We start from the raw sequence: 25,662 nt of genomic DNA on the forward strand, positions 1-25,662 counted from the left end.
TCCAGGCACCAGCCCAGCAAGCAGCTGCTTGGGGCGGCCAATGGTGAGGGGCGGCACGTCTGGGTCTTCAGCGGCAATTCGGCGGTGGGTGCCTCGGTCCCTCTCGGAGGGAAGGACCAGCCGCCGAATTGCTGCCAAATTCTGAAGTGGCGGTGGAAGAGCTGCAGATCGCGATCGCATCTTTTTTTTTTTCTTGCTTAGGGCGGCAAAAACCCTGGAGCCGGCCCTGCTACACTATCCTCTCTATACCATTCATTATTTTACATATTTTTTCATATCTCCTCTTCTTCATCTCTTCTCTAAGATAAACAGCCCCATTTTTTTCTATCTAATCAAGTTACTGGACACTCTTTTAAAGAAAACTGTGCACTTTTTGTTCAGCACAGCGGTCAGTAAACTCTCATGTTAAACTAATCTCACCATGTATAATAGTAAAAATTACAATAAAAGTATAGGGCATCTGGTGTGGGAAGCAGGAAGTGGCTTTATGAATAAAATTAGCTTCCCAAATTGCAAGCCTCATGCTACTACCCACATCTGTGCATTGCCAAGGACAGTTGGGTAGCCAGTTGTAGCCCCAAGTGTATAAACACATGTATATGCTGACCAGGGGAAAGAAAGTCTAATGCATACTCCAACCTATTCTCCTATATACAGTGGAAACTCTTCTGCATGATACATGCTGTGTGGCTCTGAGTGGAGGCAGCCAGTGAGAGGAAATAGTGATCTCATTGTGGCATACTCATCCACCAGATTTCTGCTTGGAAATGTGCCCTGCAGAGACAAACCTATGTTGGGGAGCATGCAGCCTTGAGAAATTAATTTGCAAATTAGAGTTTTATTATTAAAATTGGCATTTTGGAATTCTTTGGTGGTGGTGAACATCATGCTGAAAACTCAGATTTTTAAACTCTTCTAGAACTGAAATGCCCTTGTAGGAGACTTAAAAAGAAAAGGTGGGGGCGGGAGCATACTGGCTCTAGTAACAGTTGAAGATCAAAATAACATAATGAATGTTTATTGTTGGATGAGAATCCAAATTCATTTTCGTAAGTCCCTGTTGGGTAAAAGGATTTGATAATTTAAAGATTTCCAGTAGGGAAACAAATTCCTGTGTCGAACATCCACTCATTGAGTCTACATATATATTTCCAAGAGAAGCTTATTTACTCAGCGAATGTGGCTTTCCAGTTAAAAATACAGTCTTTCTGCTTCATTACTGTGTCCACTTGTATTTGGTGTACAAATTGTTTTTTCATTGATTCTGTGCTTTCACCTATTACTTGAAGAACATGTCACAGGGCTTACAGAAGATTCAGGATGGCTTGTGAGCACTGTAGCGCAAAGTGCTGAATGATTATTTTTCCTTTGGAATCAGCGTTGAAACTTAAAACAAGCTTTCCAGGCATTTATGAGAGCTGTTGAAAAGCTTCTGTTGTGAGCAGAGCCTGAAAAAGAAAACACCTCAGTGGTTAGTTGAGTTTTTCCATAACTTTTCCCGCTGCAACCTACTTTTAACTGTTTATTTTATGCTGGTTAAACAGACTCTTTGTTTTAACTGCACTTCCTTAGATATTGTTTCTTTTGCAAACTTTGCAAGTGCCAAAAATAACGTTCTCTCTCCAAACTTTCTGCAAGCACTAACCTGCATTTTTGCTAAGCTGTTCCCACATAATCTGTAAGTAATAAGTATCAGGTGCCATTACACTGATCATTCTGGCATACAGGGAAAAATATCTGACCAATTGTAGCCAGGTTTCTGCAATTTGAAGAGGAGAAAATAATGGTTTACTAAAAGAAATGACTTCATGATGTGTGTAGTGTTTCTAGCCCACTTCCCTTCTATTTTCCTTATTGTCTATCTCATCCCCTTCCACATCACAACCCTAACAAAACAAAACAAAACACCTTTTGATTGTATGGTGTCCAAAAAAAGATAAAGAAGCAGAACGGTTTTTATAATGGAAAGTGTTAAGTGGACTTAACTATATGCAATACTGCCAGTTCCACATAGAATAGTACATAGGTGAGGGGAACCAGTGATGATGCAACAATCTGGCTGAAAGTTCTTCAGGACGGGAACAATCTCTTTGTATATGTTTTGTGCAGTGCTTAGGACAACAGGACAACTATAAAATAAGCATTTAATAAGAAATAAGGGCCAGATTGTGCTCCCGTTGCTCACATTGAGTAGTGTTCATCTCCGTGGGACTGCTGGAGAAGTAAGGAAGGTATTACTCAATGTGAATAAGAAGATCACACGCTAGCCTAAACGTTTAATTTGGGCTCAACCTGAGAACATGCTGAGCATTCTGATCCAGCCAAGGACTTGAGTACACACTTACCAACTGGCTGTTTTTAACTGTGAACTAGACACGTGCAAAGTTCAGAATTAGAAGCACAAAATATTAAGCCATTTTAAAGTTATCAACCTCCCCAACACACGTTTTACTTCTAATGACAGGAAAAGTATATTCCTATCCCCTCGGATCCTCCAATTTCTTAATACCAAAAGTCTGAGCAGGTTTTTCCATTTATATAAAAATATCTTTCTTCTTTGAGCTTAGACAAAGCAAGAACTATTTTAGCCCCAAATGATAATTCTTTAAAACCTTCTTAGTCAGTATACAGGAGAATAAAATGAAAGCCAAGTTGTCTGCTCTATTCTACCTACTTTTGAGTGATATACATTTCTCAGTGCCCATCAGATATGCCCAACAGAAACCCTCACAAGGCTGCAGAAGCCCTGACACGTCTTCATTTTTTTTTCTGGCTTCCACAGCACAGTAGACCAGATTCATTCAACAGTTTGTTTTTTCAACAGCTTCTAAATTATATACTTAAATCATTCTTAGAATTGCACGCAAGTAGTGGCTCTCATTCAGATCAGTCAACTGAACTCTACACAGAGCTCACAAAGTTTAATTTCAGTCAGTAATCCAGCCAGAGAGAGACATGCAGTTAAAAAGAGATTTGGGATGGAATTTTCAAAAATGTTCCATGTTGGCCTAACTCTTCTCTCATTTTAATCAAAAATAGTGTTACCATCAACTTCAACTGAAACAATGTTCGGCCAACGTGGAGTTCTTTCTAAATTCCCATCATCATGTCCTGATAATGACTGATATATCTCAATTACCAGAAGTTTACCAGGAGTAGTTAATGAAATGGTCAAATTTATTTGAAAACCTAAAATCACAGGATTGTATTCAACCAGTATGATACCATATGTGGTACCATGTTGTGCCAGTATCTTGTAACTCCAGGGTTACATCAGTGGTATTCAGTTCCTTCTAATATATAATATGAAATATGAAAATGTTAGTTCTTTTCCACAGACAGACAACTCATTTATTAGAGTACTTCCTATAGGAGAACCTACTCAGTGCAGTGTGTGTGTATTCATATATATATATTTCTAATTTAGAGAGAGTAGCTAGGACAGAGCTGCTCAGAGGATTCAAGGGGCCTGGGACCTTAGGCGGCGGGGGGCCCCCGCCGCCAAATTGCCACCAAAGTCCCGGAGCGGAAGAAGCTCTGGGGGCCCGGGCCCTGCGAGAGTTTTCCGGGGCCCCCGGAGCGAGTGAAGGACCCCACTCCAGTGGCCCCAAAAAACTCTTGTGGGGGCCCCTGTGGGGCCTGGGGCCTGGGGCAAATTGCCTCACTTGCCCCTCCCCCTTCTTGGTGGCCCTGAGCTAGGATAAATCAAAAGCAAGCACTTTTACTATTTGTTTATAATGAGCTGTTTGTACAAAGGAGAAGGCTAGCATATTATGAAGCTCAGTTCTTAGAACAAGAGATCTTGGAATACTGCAGGAATCTATTGTTTAAATCTTTCCTTCCCTACCTCTAGCTTCTGGGAAAAGAATTGGATTTTTTTAATTGTCTAAGCTCTACAATCCTCCTTTGTGTTAATGTGACTATCCAGTCCCTACATTGCACTGAGTAGGCTCTCTTATAGGAAGTACTCTGATAAATGAATTGTGTGTCTGTGGGAAAGAACTAACATTTTCTAATGCCACACACAGTTGGACTGGCAGACCAACAGCAGCAGGAGTAGAAAGGGAATAAGAACCCAGGTAGGGAATGTGAATCCTCTGTCCATCTCGGAAGAGGATTGTGGAAGGACTTGTGTTCTTAGGGTTCAGGGCAAGTAGTAACAGGACCACAGTCAGTACAGGGAGAATCTTAAAATTCCTTGAGGGAGGCAGTGTGGTCCAGTGGATAGGACACTGGACTTGGAATCAGGCTGTCTAGGCTGTATTCCTGAGCTACTATGTGACGATAGGGAAATCATTTCACCTCCCTGTGCTTCTGGGAGAAAGTCCATAGTTTTTATCTAAATTTTCTGTCAAGAAACCAAAAACTGAACATTTTGGCCCAACATTTTTTGATTTCAGCTGGAAAGGTTTCAATTTTGATAAACTTTAGACAGCTTTCACCAAAAATATTGTTTACCTGAAAAACTAGTTTTCTGTCAAAAACATTTTTGATGGAAATTTATTGACTAGCCCTCCTCCATACAAATTAAAGGAGATATCCTATCTCCTAGAACTAGACTGGACTTTGAAAGGTCATTGAGTCCAGCCCCCCTGCCTTCACTAAGTACTAATTTTGCCCTAGATCCCTAAGTGGCCCCCTCAAGGATTGAACTTATAACCCTAGATTTAGTAGGCCAATGCTCAAGCCACTGAGCTATCCTTCCTCCCCATACAGCATTTTAGTGCACCTGCCCATTGACTTGTATTGATTGTGCAGTATTTCTGAAATTCAGGCCAGTTATATTTAGGTGCCTAAATGTGCTTTCCAGGTTTGAGTTTTTAGTCAGTTTCTTTTAGGCTTCTTTCTCATCCCTCAAACTTACAGTCATTCAAAATAATTTTGTCTATTATTTTTAAATGCACGATTCACAGTTTACAAAACAATTCCACATGCTTGTTTATTATTTTTATTAGTATCTTGCTATATACATTAATGTATCTTTATAACATATTTTCAGATCATAGATCATGAATACAATTATAGGATTATGATTTGAGCCTCCCTTTTTATTATCACATTTTACTGGAACATTACAAACACCTTCAGGGAACTGTAAGATATTTCAGAGAGTTAATGCAATGCAGAGAGTCTCTGTAATAAACAATTTACTTAATTTCTAGTATTTCACTGAAGGTGTCAGTATTTTCAAGGAGACTCAAATGAGTTTGAAAATGTGGCAGCTTTATGTGACAATTTTATGCAGCAAATGCAAGGGCTAAAATTCACTTACAATAAATTAACTTAACTTATGTGTAAGATGATCCTTAAATTAAAGTTCAGCTTTCTTGCCTGAGTTTTCTGTAGGGAGCATATAACTTAGTAATGAAACAATTGTTTCATGTTTCTTTAAATTTAGTTAAAGCTTAGACATTTTGGGCTTGAGCCAGCAGACCCTTAGTTGCATGGATAAATCTTATTCATGGGAGAGTTCCCGTTGCTTCAACAGAGCCACTTGCAAGTTCGGGTCCTTAGCTTTTATTCTGTTATTCTGCTCAGTGTGAGACAGCACTTTGTCGAATATTAAGCTCTTTCTATTGCCCTCAGAATATACATCTTATTTTTCAGTTGTGGCCCCATTCTCTGTGAAATACATTTGTCTTCATGTTCCTATTTTTTAAACTATGAGGGACACAATTTCAGTCATTAGGGCTGCTTGTTAAAATCAAATTTCATTGCTGAATACATACTTGAAGTTATTCTCCATAAAGGTGAATAATTCAGCCACAATAATGTAAGTCTCTAACATAAAATATTTTAACTTTGCATTTTTACAAGATGTATAATATGTCCTCAACCCTAGTGCAGTCTGAATGATCCATTACAAATCTTATGTCAAGTGGAAACTCTGAGTATGTGGCTACACCCCTAATATTTTTTCCTATGAAACATATTTTCATTTGAAATTCTGTACTGAAGATTAAGTATAATATCTGGACTAAATTATTGTGGTTGAAATCTGAAGTCCTCTCCAGGAGTAAATTTCAAATGAAATGTTTTCACGAAAGAATAACAAAATATGGATTTCCTTTAGAAAGTAGATATTTAAACTTCTAAGACTAGTGTTGGGTCGGTTTGAAACTATTGAACTTCAATGGTAACTTAAAAATGAAACTTCAAAGCCAACATAAGAAACCAACTTCAACAAAAACCCTCCAAGACAGTTTCCTTCATACTCTAAAATGAGAATATAAAGTTGAAAGTGAACTGCTTTGCAAAGTTGTTCTGTCTCTGAGTCTCTCTTAACACTTATAGGTTCTAATTTAGCAAAGCATTTAAGCAACTGCTAAAATACCACTGAAGTTGGGGAATTTAAGCACATGCTTAAGTGAATTGTGGCCATCAGCAACAAGCAGGGCTCTGATGTTAAGAAGGAAAATACAGGAATGAAGACATTTTGTTGCTCAAAATGATTCCACTAAGGTTAGCGGTATTGACAAATCTTATATTAGAAGACAGGAAAATGACATGCACTGATCTGACCCAGTGCTATACAATCCCCATTTAAAAAGTTTTCACAACAAAATGTCAAAGGTAGGGCTCAATCAATCTGTCTCTTAATCTCTATGAAGGTTCTATAGCCACTCTGTTCCAGAATAGTCTGCCAAAACTTTCTTAATAATGGAAGAAATTGAGAATCCACCAGCTCATAGTCACTTAGGACATTTCAGCTCTTATCGGAATCTTAGTGGTTTATCTTCGTGTGTGTGTGCGCGAGAGAGAGTGTGTGTGTCTGCGTGTGTGTGTGTGCGCGCGTACATGTGGGAGAGGGAGAGGAGTGGAGAGTGGAGTTTTTTCCTAGTTTATTGAACATCTGGCACTGGGTAAGCCATTTTAAAAGGGACCAAACCTCAAAGTCTTGGTATTTCCCAAGCTTGACAACTCCATTAAAGGGGGCAGCCAGGAACAGGAAGCCAGTGGCCACATAACCAAGATTAATTTACCATTGCCTATCGCCCATAAAGAGTGATAGGAGTGAGAGGTAGATTGCCCCACTGATGAAGCTCCATTGGGGTGGCCCATTGTATACTCAGAGTGTTCCAGAAAAACCATCCTGCCAGACAATAGATTTGCTTTGTGTCATCCATGCATCCAACTGTGCCCTTGCCCCACACCACCAGAAGGACACAGAAGGTAGTCTAATCCCAATGTTGTAGTAACTCTCACGAGACATGTGACTTCGTTGGGGACAAATTGTCCAAAGTATCTGGAGTACTGTATCACAGAAGAGCTCCTGTTTACAAGTTCTCCTGCGCATCTTGCTTCTGTAGAACTTTTTTTTGCCCATCCTTTTATTATAGTCACCCAGCCATGGACTGGCCAGTTGTGGCATCATCCACATCCTTTTGTGGCTTGTGTGATTTAGAAACCCAGGAATATATTCTGCTGGGCTTGAATAATTTATTGTCGCTTTTCCATTGTAGTTGAGTGTACAGTATGTAACCCCTCCATACACTGGGCAATGATTTTTAAAACGTTTAAGAATGGGGATTTCTGGATCTAGAGGCTCCTGGCTTTAATTGACTTTTCACCAATTTGATTCTTCTGTCAGGCATCATACTATGGTCAAGGAGAGTGGTTTCCATTTGGTCTTGTCCAAATGTCCTTTACTTATTCACCCCTAATCTATTAATGCTCTTGCTTTTTGAAGATAAATTCCTGATATTGTATTAATAAAGACATCTGAGTGATGCAAATAATCCATGCATCTATAAAGAGATCCTAAGAGCAATTAGGCAAACTCTGTCATGAGGAGATTCCCTCATTTGAGGAAACCCTGAGCCGCCCAGTTGTAGTCTACAATCCTTTGGAGCCTCTAGAGAAGCACAAAATGGCTGCATAGTAGGCCATGATCTGGCTGAAAGAGTTCCTGGAGAAAGCCCTCCAGGAGAGATGGGGCTAGAAGAAGGGAGCAAGATGACTGATTTGATGTACAGTGAAGGGCTGACATGCTGACTTTTTGTTTATCAAAAAACTACTTGCTTATATATATATTGGGATTTCAACTCCCTAAACACACGTAGATGTCACATATAATACTAGTCTTTTCGAGGTTATTTTAGGTCAATGGTCTCAATTACATAAAGGATTAAAAAAATCTCATTTTATGACCTGTCTGGGAATCTGGTGAAAATGTGTACTTCTCATAGCTGTTAATCTCAACAACAACCCCTACAGAATGCTTTTTTAATGCTACCGAGTAGTATTTTTTTAGCTTTGTTATGCCTGATGGCAGTATGAGATTGTACAGCTCAATTGAAAAGAAGCATTTTTATTAACATATAATAAAGAAAATGCAAAAGATACAATTTACTCTGTCTGATCACTGTCTCAACAAAATAAAAAAGTATCATACCTTATGTCATGGAGAAAACCAGGGATCTTTTCCCACCGAAGGATTTACATGTAAAACATCTAACGCATCAAGATGAGAATATCACCACAAGTTATAAAATTCCTTGTGAAGAGAGTCAAAGTGTGAAACTTAGAACAAAGGTTAGCAAACTGAAAATTAATGTAGCTGTACATAGAATATTAAAAGTCATTTTTAAGCAGCTATGTGACTAGTTCTACAGAAGGGATTATGCATTTATTTCAGTGAGGTGTCACCAACAATAGTAAGCTCTAGAAATATGAAAAATTTCTATCTATCTATCTATCTATCGAAGTGAAAGGGAATATATTTTCCTCACTCAGGTATGTTAGCATTTTGCCTTTTTTTTTAATACTGACAGTTAGTTGGCTGACACTTCCTATGAGTCTAATGTCTGAGAATTACGACAGCTGTTAAGGTATTAGAATGCTCAACCTTCATTGTGAACTACACTGACCTAAAACCCCAGAGGAGTAAATTAACTATCCTTTGATGCAAGGCAAGTTTTGAAAGAAAACTTCAGCATCTCCTCCTGTTTTTCCTATGTTTTGATATAAAGTGAGATTTTTCTGAACTATTTTTATAGTAAGTATACTTGGCAATTCAACACGTACCAAACATAGATCAGGACCCTGCCCTAGAAGATCACTTGAAAAATCCAAGTGATTATGCATGCAATTATTATGGCATTGGTCTTCATTAATGCGAGTCAATATGATTGATTGCTTTCTTTCATGGCAATCAGCTTAGCTTACTGAGGATTTTTAGTCAGTGACTTATAGCTCAGTAAGAAAAAAAAGAAACACACTGAAACTGAAATAATGTATATTGAATTTAGCAATTGTATTCAAAAGCCCCGTGAAACAAAATATCATGGCACATTTTTGGGGTGGGACATACTAAAAAAGTTAAACATCCTGACTGGAAAAGATTGATTTCTATTTGTGTAATTTATAGGGGGTTTCAGTAGACATGATTTTGGTCTTTGAGTACAGGTCTTTTACAGGTTGTGCAGGGTTACAACAAAGTACAAAAAAAAGTTAAACTTTATACAACATATTTGTTAGAAAAAATATAATATTGTCAGGTAACATTTTCAAAAGCACCTAGGTAAAAGTCACTGGGATTTAGGCACCCAACAAGTATTTGTGCCTTTAGAAAATCTTTTTCCTCTGATTTAGGCAGAAATGAATGGAGCACTTGTCACTGTTCGATTCTCCTCTTTCATTATGTAATGCAGGATTGCCAAAATGTTGTTCAGTGACCTGTACAAATCAATAGATGCCTGTCCAATAGTTGACAGATAAATATGGATGAGTTATGTGCCATCAGTCAATTCGCTCTTGCTAATGCATATTTCTGATTGCTAGTACATGCCATTGAAGAGAGGAGGGTCTTATCTCTCAGTACATTCCCAAATTCTTCCTTTCTGTCTCTAATTGCTATATTTCTAGATACATCAGATCCTTTAGACTCAAAGAGAAGCAGGCATGGCAGCGTGATGATTTTCTCCTGCCTCTTCTGATGATGAGGCTTGTGATTATACAGCTATAAAGGGGGGAGGGGTCTAAAACTGCCTTAAGAGCCAGGGCATGTTTTCAGCAGGAGATATTGTTGCTTCTGTCTCCTTCAAATATTCTTGGGACCTGACCATCCCTTACATGCAAACTTACATGTTCTTGCTAAAAACTGCAGGACCACAGTGTCTCCTGCTTTTGATGATTACTTTAATTGCAAGTAAATTAGGTTTACGCTTCCAGGTAATTAAGCCAACATTTTCAAAAGTGGACTCTGATTTCGGTTGTCCATATGAACACATCCTAGGCTTCATTTTCAGAAATGTTAAATATTTGCAACACCATTTGAGTTTGGTGGGAAGTGAGCTTCTGAAAATCAGCTGCAAGGTGTCTCAAGTTGGACACCCAACTTTGAAGGGCATTTTTGAACATTTTGACCCTAGTGTCGTGTACAGTACTTAGAAAATCTTAAGCACTTTGTAAATGCTAAATACTAAGATGACTGGAACATTTTTTGATTACCAACTCTTCCCCTCTCTGAGTACTGCAATGCTGCTAAGGACAAAGGATTCTGAGACAGAAAGAGGAGGAAAGATTTGAGCTTCACAGTCCTGTCAACTTCTTCCATCTATGAAGACATATGTAAATTTTCTGAAGTTGAATTTCCTGGCAAATTTCTACATCACTGTGTAAAATGATTTATATTAGTTGCTGCAGGCTATCACATTCCTGGACTGGTCCTTAAAGACATTCTGTGATTCTGATACTATGTCTCCTAAAATGTCTTTTGGGCACAAAACATACCGTATGATCAAAAAATAATTCATTTGTACTACTACTTCTTTCATAGGGCTTAAAAAGAGCAATGATAGCTGTCCAAGTGTAGGTTGGAGATCCATTTGATTTCTTTGGGTGATGCAGAGTGGATGGCAGAAACACCACCCAGATATGATCCTTTGGGACATTGGTTGATGAGTTGTTCTATAGACACCAAAAGGATTATGTTTCAATCCCCATTTATGGAGAAGATAGGCACATCTGCCATATGATGTGTGAATGCAGTTCAAAGTGGACCATATTTTCAGAGAGAGTGAAAAGCCACTGGGTTCTTTGGTGGGTCCTTGATGAGGTGTTTCTATTAGGGACATTGTTGTCCTTCCACATTGCCCACCATTGATCTTTGGGGAAAAACCCTGGTCCTCGAGCACTTGCACTGCAAGCCAAAAAGGTTTTCTAGATTTGAGCTGAAATCTCAATATTTGTCTTCACATATTGGAAGACCTTTCATCCCTCAAATGTGATGGAATTCCTGAATAATCTTGATGTAGTGACAAATTTGGGGTGGGTGGTTGTGTGCCACTAAAGGAAGCCACAGTGCTTGTAATGATCTGCATAATGGTGTAAAGTTGAGAATCGTGGGAACTGTGTCCAGACAGATTAATAGTATTCTGAGGCAGAGTCTGCAAGGGCTAGTGAGGAAGTCCATAGAGTTTTTGCATCAGTTTCCCAGGTTGTTCTGGATGAGGCTTACATGCATCTTAATTTTGTCATGGATTGTTTTCAGGTTCTGGTGGTATGTGAGGGTTTGGTCTAATGTCACACCAAGATATTTTGGGTGAGATCATGTCTTATCTGCTGGTCACAGAAAATGATGTGCTTAGATGAAATGCTGATGTGATAGTCTTAGTGGGGTTTGGTTTTAGCCACCAATTTAAGAAATATTCTGACATGATTTTAGGGTGCTTGGTTAGGATTTGTTCTGTGTTAAGTAAATTCCATGCCTGTGTGGTCAGAGCAATGTCATCAGCATATACAATATCTGTGGTTTGTGATAGTCAGGGTAGGTCATTGGTGTGGATATTAAACAGGATTGATGCTAGAACTGATCCCTATGTTAGGCTACCATTGAGAGTGCTTGCTCTGCTGAGCTGTACTAAAAAGCCAAGTTAGAAAAACTAGTTACTCTGGTGTTATAAATGATCAGTTATTTATATAGTGCCATAAAAGTGCATGTGTTTTATGAAGTATGTCAAATACTGGTTCCCTGCTTACAATCTAAACCACGTAAAGACGTGATAACTTAGAAAACAGTCATGCCAGAAAAAGGTTGCCTGTTTAAATAGCCAAGTAAAACAAGACCCAGATGGGATTCACCTCCCCTTTTGGGGGGAATTTGGGAGCGGAAGACCAAGCCAGACATAAGTGTTGGGTTGTTTAACTTGACTGTGTAAAGGGTAAGATCTCCAAAACTTGGGTTCCTTAACATATGAAATATTTTGGTTCAGAATTCTTCAATTACTTTTGCTTTATACAAGTGGGAAGAACTAATGCTTTTGTATTTGCATTGATCGAAAGAATGACAAGCGACATAAAGCAAAAACACACAAGACCAACAAAATTCATGGGAACCTGAGAATGAAAGCATCCAGCCGCAGACAGTCCATTTCATTGAATGCAAGGGAAGTATTTCCTTTGACATAAAATATGTAACATTTACTACAATTTCAGACAGTTAATGTGAATAGGACAGTATGTGTATGTACAGAACCTTGAAAATAGCCTCTAGAAGACCCCATGGCAATATTTCATTTAAAGCAGACTTAATCCTCTTGATGCTGCAAAATTATATCCATACATTCTCCAAAGCATTCATTAGGTTGGTAAACTGAAAAAACCCAACAGCATTTGAAGAATTAATGCTGCATAAGTCACCTCAATACGTTCAAATAAGAACCAAACATAAGAATAGCCATACGGGTCAGACCAAAGGTCCATCTATGCCAGTATCCTGTCTTCCGACAGTGGCCAATGCCAGGTGCCCCAGAGGGAATGAACAGAACAGGTAATCACCAAGTGAACCATCCTATGTCGCTCATTCCTAGCTTCTGGCAAACAGAGCCTAGGGACACCATCCCATACTAATATGTTTTTAACCTGCCCACCAGTCTGGATGTTAAATATAAAGTATTGAAAGAACAGTATAGCAAACATGTTGAGATGACACAATAACTTGCAAATATATTGTACTCTGGGCCCCATACAAACAAGAAATTCAGGCATTTCCTGGAGAAGTGTTTAACATATAATCATGGGAAAAAATCAGTCCATTCTTATGTGCCATATCCATGATTTGAAAAGATATACTATGCTTGCAATTGTTATGGCAAGTATGTTTCCTTTTGTATACAGCACATTAATGAATAGGTATTCAAACGCATTTACCAGCTAAAACCATGCTTGGGAAGTCATGAATACTTCAATATTTATAACAGGTTTACAGATGTATTTAGGTTTGAAAGGAGAATATCCAGACACACATGCATAATACATATGTGCAATATAAATATAGGGGTGGGGGAAGAACACTGTAGACAATTATAGATATTCTGCTAAAAGGTTCATAAATCATCAATGCATAAATTGTCTGCTTGCTCTTAAGCTGTAGTAAGATGTCTTCCCCCAACTGGTTCTCTTGCCTTCATGGATATACATACATATGAATAAATAAATACATTTTTAATGAATCTGTTCCTGTTTTGACTTGCATTCCCTAACCTATACTGTTGACTGGGATCCTTGAGTGGCTTGGAAAATATTTTGTAATGTTGAATAATGTATTTCAGATCTTGCTGTATACATAATTTTAAAATCTATATTTCATTTTCCATACAGATGGCCAAATGATTCAAACATACTGGAACTCACCTCTGTAGGAAAATTAGGCACCATTGGCACTATTCTTGTTGCTTTGTTGATATAGAAATATGTTTTAAAAAATCATCAAAGTTGATGTTGGAGTTTGATGGCAACATGAAAAGTAGCCATTCTGATTAACCATCAGGCCGTTTAAAGTGTAATCTTTCAGATCATCGCCATAAGAACTAGCAGCACTGAATCATCCTGCAGTTATGAGAAAGTGAACAGCACTGTTCAGAAGAGCTGGGCAATTAATTACATGATACGCTTGTTCGTCTTGCAGGTCAAGCACTTAATTGTGCCAAGAATTGCTTTGAAATCATGTATGCCTCTACTTAGACCTCTTGGCTCCCAGGAGAGATCTCAGGTCATACTGCATATTACGCTGCTTCTGGATGGCAGACTAATGCTGGCTAATCCTGTTAGCATACGTAATTGATTCAGGGATATCTAGAAATCCACATTTACATGTAGTAATTCTACACAACAAATGAGGGATAAGTTACAATCTTTCTTTACTTTACCTGACTGAAACAGGATTCATGTTTAATATTAGTGCCCTATTTTCTAAGACTTCATAGGGCGGGGGAAGAGGTAGACATTAGCATTATTGAGTTATGATCTTTCAACTTTGCTCATTTTATGTATACAATGAAATTTTTTTGGAAAGATCACCATGCTTGTCAGCATTCAATCTTATATGGATCAAAAACTGCTTTCCCAGTGCCTCAATGGAATTTTCCTGTTGATTCTGATGCTTTCTCTTTTATACAGATGAGCTGGCTTAGCCCAAAAAGGTTTGTAAGATTCCTTCCTTCCTTCCTTGCAAAATACAGGGCCTCATGCTGACCTCATAACTCAAGCAGAACTACAGTAGGTATGTCCCTGTGAGCTGGGAAGCAAACCTCCCAGATCAAATGTAGCCCTAGTGAGTAACTGACAGCCTGTGCACCAAAGCCCTGACAAAGCCCTATATCAGATGTCGGCAGCCTTTCAGAAGTGATGTGCCGAGTCTTCATTTATTCACTCTGATTTAAGGTTTCGCGTGCCAGTCATACATTTTAACATTTTAGAAGGTCTTTCTATAAGGCTATAATATATAACTAAACGATTTGTTGTATGTAAAGAAAATATGGTTTTAAAAATATTTAAGAAGCTTCATTTAAAATTAAATTAAAATGCAGAGCCCCCCGGACCGGTGGCCAGGACCCAGGCAGTGTGAGTGCCACTGAAAATCAGCTCGAGTGCCGTCTTCGGCACGCGTGCCATAGGTTGCCTACCCCTGCCCTATATTAACAAAGCATGCAGAAAGAAGGGGAGATTAAACCTTGTTGTCATTAGGAGGTGGCTGAAATACATCAGTTATTTTTCATGGGAAAGATTTAAAATATATTTTATTTTGAAATGCCTCATGAAAATGAAAATTTGATGTTCAAAAACTGTCTTCAGTCGAAAAAGTCATTTTTCAATAAAAATGTTCAGTTTTTGAAAAAAACCCAACAAAAATAGTTAGCAACACATTTTCCGTTTTAATTTTTCATTTAAAAAAACCAGCAAATTTTGAACAAAATGAAATTTTACCAGAAATTGGTCAAAAAACTACTTTTGATTTAAAAAATCAGTCTTGAGAAAAATATTTCAATCTTCTCTAGTTATCGTCCACATTTTACATCGGGGAACTGAGGCACACAGACAGACTGAGTGGTTTGTGCCATGTCACACAGAAAGTCAATGTTCATGCCAAGGATTTCATGCAAGTCTCTTGAGTCCTATTACATGGCCTTAATCACAAGACTGTCCTCCTTACCTCAGGAACTATTCTCCTAAGTACCCTCCTCGTGTCTGCCATCAGCAGAAGATAAATTCTGCATAACGACCGCTAACCCATTCCACAAGTTTCTGGCCATTTGTAGTTGTGTTGCTTACTTCTTCGTTCCCTGTCTCATGCAGCAGAGAACATTTGGTTCCAAGTTAGTGTGTGCAATGTGACAAACATTGCCAAGATCATTTTAGATGTGTTAGAATATAGGATGCACATTTAATCCTCAAAACATAAGGGAGAAGGTTAGTGTTCTGGTGCTCATATAATTTTTTACTCTTTGTTCAACATTTTCAGTGCAGTTGATTGTTATAATAGAGAGCATTTTTTGCATTAAGTGCCAGATCAATGGGAGCTTTACTGTTGATTCTGTGGGTGCAAGTTCAAGCCCTAAGAGCATCTCTTCAGGCTTCAGCACCTTTGGAACAGGGTGCTCCTTCTTAGTCATTTGGCTAACAACGTGTAGCCCGGCTCATGAGACAGCTCATGGTGTCCGACACCATCAGGTGGTCCAGAGACGGAACACATCACGGGACACCATCAATATCACGTTGAGTAATAGAGACCGCCGACCAGGGAAATAACCCACTTCCTTCCCTGACGAACCCATGTCCTTATTCGCTACACCGATACTGACTTGGACTCTTAATACATTCCATGGGTGGCACACCTGAGCCCACTTTTCCACTGATGCTTTAAAAACTGCACCCCAATCTGGGTCTATGCTGGTTATGTGATATGTATGTATCTTGTGATCCTTGTAACCAATACCTGGAATCCCTCATCACTCAAGCCTGACCCCAGATGTACAGTACCTTCCCTCTTAACTTGTGTATATTTAATTTTAAACATTAACTTTAATAAAAATTTTAAATCAGATTCAGTAGTTTATTATTGGGTATTTCCTCTATCTTTTGCCTTTTTCAGCTGGTGATGGACTTGATATTATAGTTTTTTTTCCTTCTATCTACTATGGTTTTCCTTGTGAGTAACCAAATATTTCCCATTTCTGCAGAGGAAAAGGGACTCCAGTCACAATTCAGGAAAGCATTTAAACACATACTTATGTCTTATTGACTTTCATGGGACTTAAGCATATACTTAAAGTTAAGCATGCACTTAAATGCTTTGCTGAATAGGGATTCTTTCCTCAAATGGGGTCTCATTGAATTACAGTCTCATTCAGTCTATATTTTGAAAGACTTGCTCACTTCTTCTCTGAATATTTATGCTGTCTTAGTTTTGTTATGAATAGAGCTCTTTGTTTCCTGTGCCTGGAGTCTAGTTTAAATAATGATCTCCAGTGAAGTGCTTCTTTAAGGTCACCAATGCTTCTCAGACACAAGCTAAAATAAACATCCTAAATAATGATATTTTATTTTGTACAGACCTCATATATCATTAACAAATATTGTAAGTTCCCCAGTGAGGGGATGGCAACAGGTTTCAAAACCTCGAGTTCATTGACTTGCACACTGGTCTTGTGAAAGGTTTGTTTAACAGCAAACGAGAAAGCTGAATTCTGAGCATTCACTCTCAACACGTGTAGCTGGCATAAAGCCAGTGTGTTATGGGTCAAAGATGTTAAAATGTGGCAATTCTGTATTGGTAAAAATTCCTCAGCAGAAAAATCTGTAGAGCCTTTTAATTTTGAGGCGCTTGCTTCCAGTTCAGCCCTGCAAGAGCTGATGCTAGGCATAAACAGACAAAGCAACTGCTTCGGGCCCTGAGCAGCTCAAAGGGGGGTCCCTATTCGCTTTTTATTGTGTGTTGTGGTGGGAGAGAAGAAATATTCCTGCTTAGGGCCCCCAATGGGCTACCACTGGCAGTGAGCTCCCTGGGACCTCGTTCCAGGGGACCAAATGGAAGAGCTTCCCTTTCCTTCTAGGAAGAAAGATAGGCTGGAATCTTGAACTGAATGTTATCTGATACCATCACTGGGAAGGCCTGCAGCTGTTCATATTTTCTCTCCATAGCACGTGTCACTGTGGCAAATGGAAAATATTTTCATCCTCTAGGATTACATAGTTGCTGAAAAGCAATAAACAAAAATATAACTAGAATTGTGTATATAATTGACAGTTAATGGGCCCTCTCAGAAGAAAGCAAGGGTGGAAAGGGAGTATTAATTTATACAATCACTTATTCTTTCATTTCAGAAATAATTTCGGAACTAAGAGGAGATGATCTAATATATACATTTATTTCCGTATTTGTTTTCCTTGTTTTTAGCAATAAAAAATCGAGACACTTTGCAAATATCTGTGTGTGTGTGTGTGCGCACTCATCTGTAAAAAATAAAAAAAAATACTTTCTGCTTCAATCTCTCCATCTGTAAGGTAAGTATACTACTACTTACAGTTAGCTTCCACATTGGCTGTAGTATTTATGCAAGGTCCTTATATCGCCCTCCTTACCCTAGTATCTGAGCAGTTCACAGCCTTTAAAGTGTTGATCCTCACAACACCTCTGTGTGGCGGGGAAGTGCTTTTATCCTTATTTTGCCGATGGGGCCCAGAGCATGTAAGAGTGCTGTAAACGGGTCAGACTCATCCCTGCGGCGCCTCCTGCTGGTTGCTCTCCAAATTTGCTCTGTTCAGCCCTGGAGCACCCTCTACAGGCTGGTGATCCCCCTGTTCGTAGGCCCCCGTGTCCCTCCTCGGACCCGGGGCCCCTTTCTCTGGGGTGCTGCCCCCTGGCAATAACCCCTTTCTTACTCTATCTGGGTTTCCCCTTCCTTGGGAACCCCCCCACCCTACTATCCCCACTTCGCCTCAGTAGTGGCTACTGCCCAGTCTCTATTTAGCCCCCCCTTCACTGGGGCAGACTGCAGTATCCAGTACTCATCATTGGCAAAGGGGGTTTGGACCTGCTGCCTTGGCCTAACCTTAAGTTGCCCTCTGCAACCTCCCAGTACCTTCTGCCCTCTGCTAGGCCGCAGCCTGGGGCTTTCCAGGCCAGAGCTCCCCAGCTCCTCAGCCTGTCCCCAACCCTGCTTCACCCTAGGTACCTTGTCTCGTCTACCAAGCAGCTAGGCCCATCTCTCTCTATCACCAGAGAGAGAGACTGTCTGGGCTCCTAGCTTCCCTGCCTTTTATAAGGCCCTGCTCCTCAGTTTGGGGCGTGGCCCCAGCTGCAGCCACTTCCCTAATCAGCTCAGCCCTGTCAGGCCACTTTTTAAACCCCTTGAAACCCCGGAGCAGGGGTCCACCCTGCTACAGGTGCACATACACTACAATAAATAAATAATGAAATAAATAAAAACCCCATGGTAGCAAGTCTCAGAACCTGGATCACACTATGGGGCTCAAAAAGCAGTGTGGATGTTCCTGGTTGGGCTGGAGCCCAGGCTCCAAGATCTGGCAAGTGGGAAGGGTCTCAGAGCCAGGACTCCCAGTCATGTGGGAATGTCTTCATTGCTCTTTTTAGCCCTATAACATGAGCACAAGTCAGGTGACCTGGGCTCTGAGGCTTACTGCCATGTTTTCTGTGTTGTTTTTTTCAGTATAGATACACCCTAAAGGACTTGCTCAAAGTCATGTAGGAAGTCAGTGGCAGACCAGGGATTGCATGTAGAACTCCCAGTCTTAGGGTAGTGCCCAGAGCACTTCAGCCATCCTTCCTCTCCCATTTCGAGGAATAACTAATGTCTAGAAAGTGCTTTGCAACCTTAAAAATGCTGTAGCTCTGGTAATCTACTAGACTGCCAGTCAGCAGTGACTTCTTCATCGGGACTGTTAACGCAACTTGTTGATCTCATATAGCAAAATAAACTAGCAGATCTCATGTGGAAAATCATCTGGATCTGGTTCAGTCATGTGCCCAAAAATATGGATGTTCCCCTGAACTGTCTGAACATCCTGGGGCTGAAAACCTGGGCTCATGTTCTCATGGGAAGATGCTGTCTCAGGAGGCATATTGGGCTTGAGAGACGGAGCAAAATAATCAGACTTTCTCAAACTAATCAGACTTTCTACTTCCTGATGGATCCAAGAATTGCAGAGGTGCTCCATGAACAAAGAACTTAACCAAAATGTTGGGCACCTCAAAGTGTGTTCAGGCAGTGGTTAAAGCAGATTGAAACATGAGAGGGAGTTCACACCACAACAGCCAAGCACAGAGGGGGAACTATAGGGCAGTTTTGCTTACTCAGCATAGGGAGAAGAGGTAGAGCTCTCCCTCTTCTGTTATCAGAGTGGGTTCCTGCCCCCCTCATTACTTTAAACCCTTTAGGGCAAATATTTTATGTGTTATTTTCTCCAAATTAATCTGGCATCTCAATATGACTGGGCTTTTTGACCAGTGCCCCTTAAAAGTATACTTTCTTAAGATAAAGCTCTAGTAGCCTACCTTGCCCATTCAGAACATCCTACCTTTCTGCACTCCCGCTGTGTCAGTCATGTTCAGCAGAGCTGCTTATGGAATTCAGTAGCCAAGCGCGCGCTTGGGGCGGCGTGCCTCGGGAGGGCGGCAGGCGGCTCCGGTGGACCTCCCGCAAGCACGCCTGCAGAGAGTCCACTGGTTCCGCGGCTCCAGTGGAGCATCCGCAGGTGTGCCTGCGTGAGGTCCACCGGAGCCACGGGACCAGTGGACCCTCCGCAGGCACGTCTGCAGGAGGTCCACTGGAGCCGCGGGACCGGCGACCGCCAGAGCGTCCCCCGCAGCCTGCCGCCCTGCTTGGGGCGGCGCAATTCCTAGAGCCACCCCTGACTCCTGCACAACATTTATGTAGCAATCTCTCAATAAACCATATCATAAATCACCTGCCAATGCTCTCTCTTGGAACCAAAGAACCAAGATCTGAGCACTTTGCAATAGTTGTTCCTGAGAAAGGAAGAAATAATGGTTCATCTAGATGCCATGATAATCAAAGATGTCTATAGGTAAAAATATCTCTTACTTTTGTTTGACACTACAGTGCCAAAACTACAGTGGTGTGGGGGAGTCAGAAATCAATAAGCAGCTAATCACAGTATACTATACATTATCTACTGATTTTCTGTCCATCCATAGGCCCAGATATTGGGCTGCATCTGAGCTGTATTTAGTGCAGTTTGGGAGGGCAGGAAAGAATCAAATGTGGCAATAAGCAACTCCCCTCTCCATTTCCCCCAATACCACCAATACTAGGGTTATCCTGCGGCTGAGTCTGTTCCCAGTGTGCAGCATAGCAGCTGCCAATAGGCCCCTCCAGGTTTCTGCCAACAGCCAGAGAAGAGATCCCCAGGGTGGAGAGACACCTTAACTGTGCCCAGTTCCCCCAATCATGACCTTGTGCTGGGAAAATGTATAAAAGGCTAGATTTGCCAGATTTGTGGCTGCTTTATGTTGGGGAGTTGATATACGTCAGACTTGATGAACCCAAGAATTGAATGTTCCTATGTGTTTTTACGATAGTGATATCAATTGCAACTATGAATAGCTTGAAAATAATTAGGCCTTTACAGAAATCCTTATTTATCTTGGCTACATACTGTGTGCTAATGTACTTCTCCTGCCTTTTTCCAATTATTAGTGCTAATGTTTTGAAAATACACTCAAACAGCTATCTAGGCACAGAAACAACAGCATCATTTTGGGGGGTAAGCAGTTAAGACTCTTGGCCTTAACATGTAAACAGTTTGCTGTTTAATCAACAAAATGTAGTACATCGGAATGTTGAGACTGCTATAAAAATAATCTGATAAATAAGACCTAGTAGCCAGCTGGAACTGAGTATTCACTACCTTTTTGAGAGCCCCATAAAAGTAACAAAACTGAAAAGAGGATTTATTTTGTTTCTTGCCTGATTTGGTGATTGTAAAGCTATAATCAGCAGGATTAAAAGTGACAATTTCCATCATTTGACAAGCTGTACTTTTAGTACTGATATCTCTTTCCTTCCTAAGGTCATATTTGTGAATACAGGTGTTGGAAAATGCATTTTTTCTGTCAGAAAATGTATTTCTCTGAATAAAAAAAAAGCTTTTTTCAACTGACTTCTTAAAAAAAACAATACAATACTAGCAATGATTTGAAATATGTGAAGTATTGACTACATACTGCACACTGGGATTTATAACATCTTTACCATTTCTGTTATTCGGGGATAACTGGCGTGAAAGTAATGCTCACTGAGCTGCCTAGGCCAGGGGTGGGGGAACAGTGTTACTTCCCATTAGTGAAGTAGGGAGCTTTTAAATCCTACTGCATGTGAAGGAATCATAGATAAAGGGGAGACTTAAATCTCTAAGGCATATGAATGGGTGAGGGAGGGATGAGAAACTTGGGTCATGTGAGAAAGAACAGTTCTGGGTTCAAAATTGGGTCATGGAAGGAATTCTCTCTTCCTCTGGTATACTGGATATCCCCTACTTTTCACATAGGGTATGTGCCTGTATTCCACTTATTTACATTTGAATTGCGTTAAATAAAGATGCACTCTGCTCTTCCAGCTTACAATACTGGATCAGCCTCTCTTATGTGCCAGAGCTCCAGTTAGCACAGGAGAGAGGGAGTGCACCGGGAACCAGTTCCAGGAACTGGCTTCATGGTTCTCAGTGCCATCCCCAGTTAGTGCTGCTGCCAAGCCACTTTAAATTCCATTTGCAGGACAGGTTCCTTTATGGACCCTGCATGAGTGAATGGTTGCCATGGAGGAGATATGCCACAACCGCTGGTGCCCTCGAAACTCCCGTTATGCTGACACCAGTGGGGCTGGATCACAGAGCTAACTCTGATATGATGCTCAAGCAGGGATGTCCCATCTAACAAGGGAATTCTCTGTGGGACATTTGCAGCTGGATTACAATCCCTTTGTGCCTCCTGTTGTCACAAAGGAGGCCTGAGAAACTGGCCCATAGAATCCAGTGAAATGGTCAAAACTTTCTGGGCCTAGCGGGAGCAATGCAAGATGTCTGACAGGTAATGGCACACTTCCCTCCTCTCCTGTGGGTATTACAAGGATTACACACCCTTTTTTTTTTTAGGAACTGGCCAGTTTGAATATGTTATTTTGTGAGAATCACTAGGGGCAAATCAGGAAGTAGTACCATGTTCAATAAATAGCTGTCGGGTTGGACTGCTTCGTAATAGCTTTCAAGAAGATATCCTGGATGTTAGGACTAGGGTGACCAGACAGCAACTGTGAAAAAACAGGATGGGGATGGGGGATAATAGGCGCCTATATAAGAAAAAGTCCCAAAAAATGGGACTGTCCCTATAAAAACGGGACATCTGGTCACCCTAGTTAGGACTGAGACAAATGGCTGTTTATAGGTAGGACTTAGGAAGAGCACCGTCATGTACAGATACAGGACTTGTCCCTTGAAGGTGATATCAGTGCAACTACTACTGCAGGGTAGAGCAGTTTGAGGTCATGAAACTCCAGATATTTTAATGGATATTGGATATTCCCTTTTAGGGGTTAAAAGGCTTTGTGAAGACCACACAGGCCTTGTACTGCCTACTTGCATCATGCATGTTTTTGTCAATAAAGATGTGGCCACTTAAAGATAGTCTTCACCACATTAGATTCTCTTGTATAAGTTTTGCCTGACATTGTTTGTATCCTCAATGGGTTCACTTCTACCTTCCATTGAAGTTATTTGGGTTTCTCAGATTTAACCAAAGACACAATTATGAACCACTGTGTTTGTTCTCATTCAATTGTCTAGGAAAACAGGTAAGAAAGTATTGAATCCTGTGTCATGAGAGAATAGTGGGATGACCAAAACAAATACATTTTAGAAAACTGTTGTGTCTGATGTATACAATACCTTTCTGAACTGGAATTATATACTACAAGCCAAACTGTTGTCTACATTTGGTTCGAACTACTTGTCATGCCAGACATCTTTCTGTTTGTCTGGTGAAGATATTTCTGAAATACATTTTCCAAACTGCATCCCTCTCACTCTCTTCCCTTCTTAATATGCAAAATTCAAAACCAAAACAAATCCTCAGGAAACCGTCCAAATTCTATTTTACAATGGTTGCTAGCAGGATGGCACTAGAGAACAACTAGAGAACAACTTATCATTTATGTATTCCTTTTGAAATATAGGACCATGCATGCATTATACACTGAGAAGGGCTAGGCAGACATCTGAAAATACTTACCGAGGTGAATGAATTTCATGTTCAAAAGTTTACATGAAGCTAACATTCATTAAGCTAACAGAACAAATAGACCACTGAAGCAGGTGGTGGTTCACAAGAATTACCCCAGCAGGTCTCAGTTTATATGGAAAGAATATCTTGTGCACCATTTTAGTTATGCCTATACAGTTTCATTACAGATGGCAGTAGCAATTCCCCAGCAAGGCTTTTTAAAGACTTCAATGATTTACCATAAAACAATTGGTTTATGTCTTCCCCAAGGCACAAGAATCAGAACTGTGCCTGAGGAATCTGAGAATTTCTTTATAGTCTCAGAAACATTGGGTTTGAATTGTAATGTATCTAAAATATTGCTTTCCTGTAACTCAAGCCTAATTGGAAGTTATTGTCGTATGGTTCAGTACATTGTGTTTGGTGCCAAATGCATTAAAATGTGAGCCTTAAACATATTTCATTTTTCTGTTAGTCTATATGATTTACTACAGTATTTGCTTGGCAGCAAATGTTATAGTTATGTTTGGAAAACAGTTTCTTCTGTAACTCTCTCTCTTCACGCTCAACTTTTTTAAAAAAACCTCCCATTATCCTATGGTTTTCTCCTGTTGGTCTTAGGTGAAGATCAAGATTTTCAAAAAAAGATGCTTAAGGCCAGGCCCCTACTTTCATATTCAGGAACTTTAAAAAATGGCCTGCTTTTCAGAAGTACTCAATACTGAGCTTTTCCCACTGAAGTCAGCCGAGATATTGGGTGCTTAGCAGTTTTCAAAGTCAGTCTGTTTAGTTAAATGGCTGACTTTGGACTTAACTTTAGATATCCATTTTCGAAAATCTTGGTGGAGTTCTTGTGTAAAGTTTGAGGAAGTGATTCACAAGTTTTTGATGCATGGTCAGGGAATGGGGAGAGGGAAGCGGGGGAGTTGAATAATAAAGTGGTTTAAGAATACTTCTGAGCATTACCAGTAAGCATCTGCTAAGATTTTTTTTGCAGCACCTAATGAACCTCCTTTGTGAGATCTCTGCACATTCTCCCTGCCCAGGCTGCCTAGCATGAGGGATGTTGCTGAGACAATTTGCATGGGAAGATTGTGATTATTTCATTGAAATTCACTCATAGTATAGTCCTTCAAGTAAACACTGCCATTGCATCAACTCTGTGTGCCCTCCAGTCCCTTATACAACTGTGTAAGGGCAGGCCAGGTTTTGACCCTCATTAGGATTACTGAGCTTTAAATCTTGTCAAAACGTGGTTAAAATACCAATTCTTACTATATTTGTAAAAAAAAATTCTATTTAATACTATTTTTGTAATTATGTTATTAAAATTAGTTTTTAGTTAATGGGCCAGATATTTAGCTGGTGTAAACCAGAGTATCTTTATTATAGACAATGGACCTATGTCTATTTCTATCAGATGAGGCTCTTGATCAATGCTTTTATGAGGTAAAAATGACTGATTATTTGAGCTTAGACATTACATAGTTTTAAAGAAATATATGTGTTTCTTTTACTGTCTTTTGTAATTAGCAGTGTTTTTGTTTTGTTTATATGGTGATAATTATTTTCAAGCATTTCTCCAGCACTGTATGGGTTCTAAATGGTGATGTGATTTCATTGAATTGGGTCCTTTGTCAATGTTGCTGGCTATACAGTGAAATCCTGTAAATTAGATTAGTGAAACAAAGTAGTCAAAACTGACTGTTTCCTCTGAAACACAATTTTATCGTATTCACATGACATGGAAAGAAAAAAAATAGTTCCTCTTTCAGTGAGATCATCTTAATTTCATTTGAATTGTTTGAAAAGCACATTCCATCATCCATAACAGCTCCGACTTTTGGAGACAAATCTCTCAGACGAGGCCCCCTGTGTTCCCTTGATGCTTTCCAGGACTCAAAATTGCAGCTAATGTTAAAGGAATTCTGTGGCAATTTTTTAGTAAATTCGACACCAGTGATAAAATGTAGCTGTCTAGCATCCACAGTTAGCTGCTACATTCCAGGAACCTATGGCATGAAATAGTTCTGTGTCTGTGCAGTTGCTCATGGAATGTACTTGTCCATATGAAAATCATTGGGTTTACGGTATCTGCTGGACCTGCTGTAGATGTCTTGACTAAA

General features: G+C 39.9%; 1 long non-coding RNA gene across 1 annotated transcript in view; it reads right to left on the minus strand.

Annotated features, from left to right (window-relative positions):
- Positions 1–877: 877 nt before the first annotated feature.
- The window catches only part of LOC123361906, a 126,589-nt gene continuing 101,804 nt past the window's right edge, over positions 878–25,662 (minus strand). The window contains exon 3 of the long non-coding RNA XR_006576273.1: positions 878–1,448. This is a non-coding gene — a long non-coding RNA (uncharacterized LOC123361906). The remainder of the gene's footprint in view (positions 1,449–25,662) is intronic.

The sequence above is a fragment of the Mauremys mutica genome, chromosome 1 (genome assembly GCF_020497125.1).
Source record: "Mauremys mutica isolate MM-2020 ecotype Southern chromosome 1, ASM2049712v1, whole genome shotgun sequence".
In the NCBI taxonomy this organism is placed as follows: Eukaryota; Metazoa; Chordata; order Testudines; family Geoemydidae; genus Mauremys; species Mauremys mutica.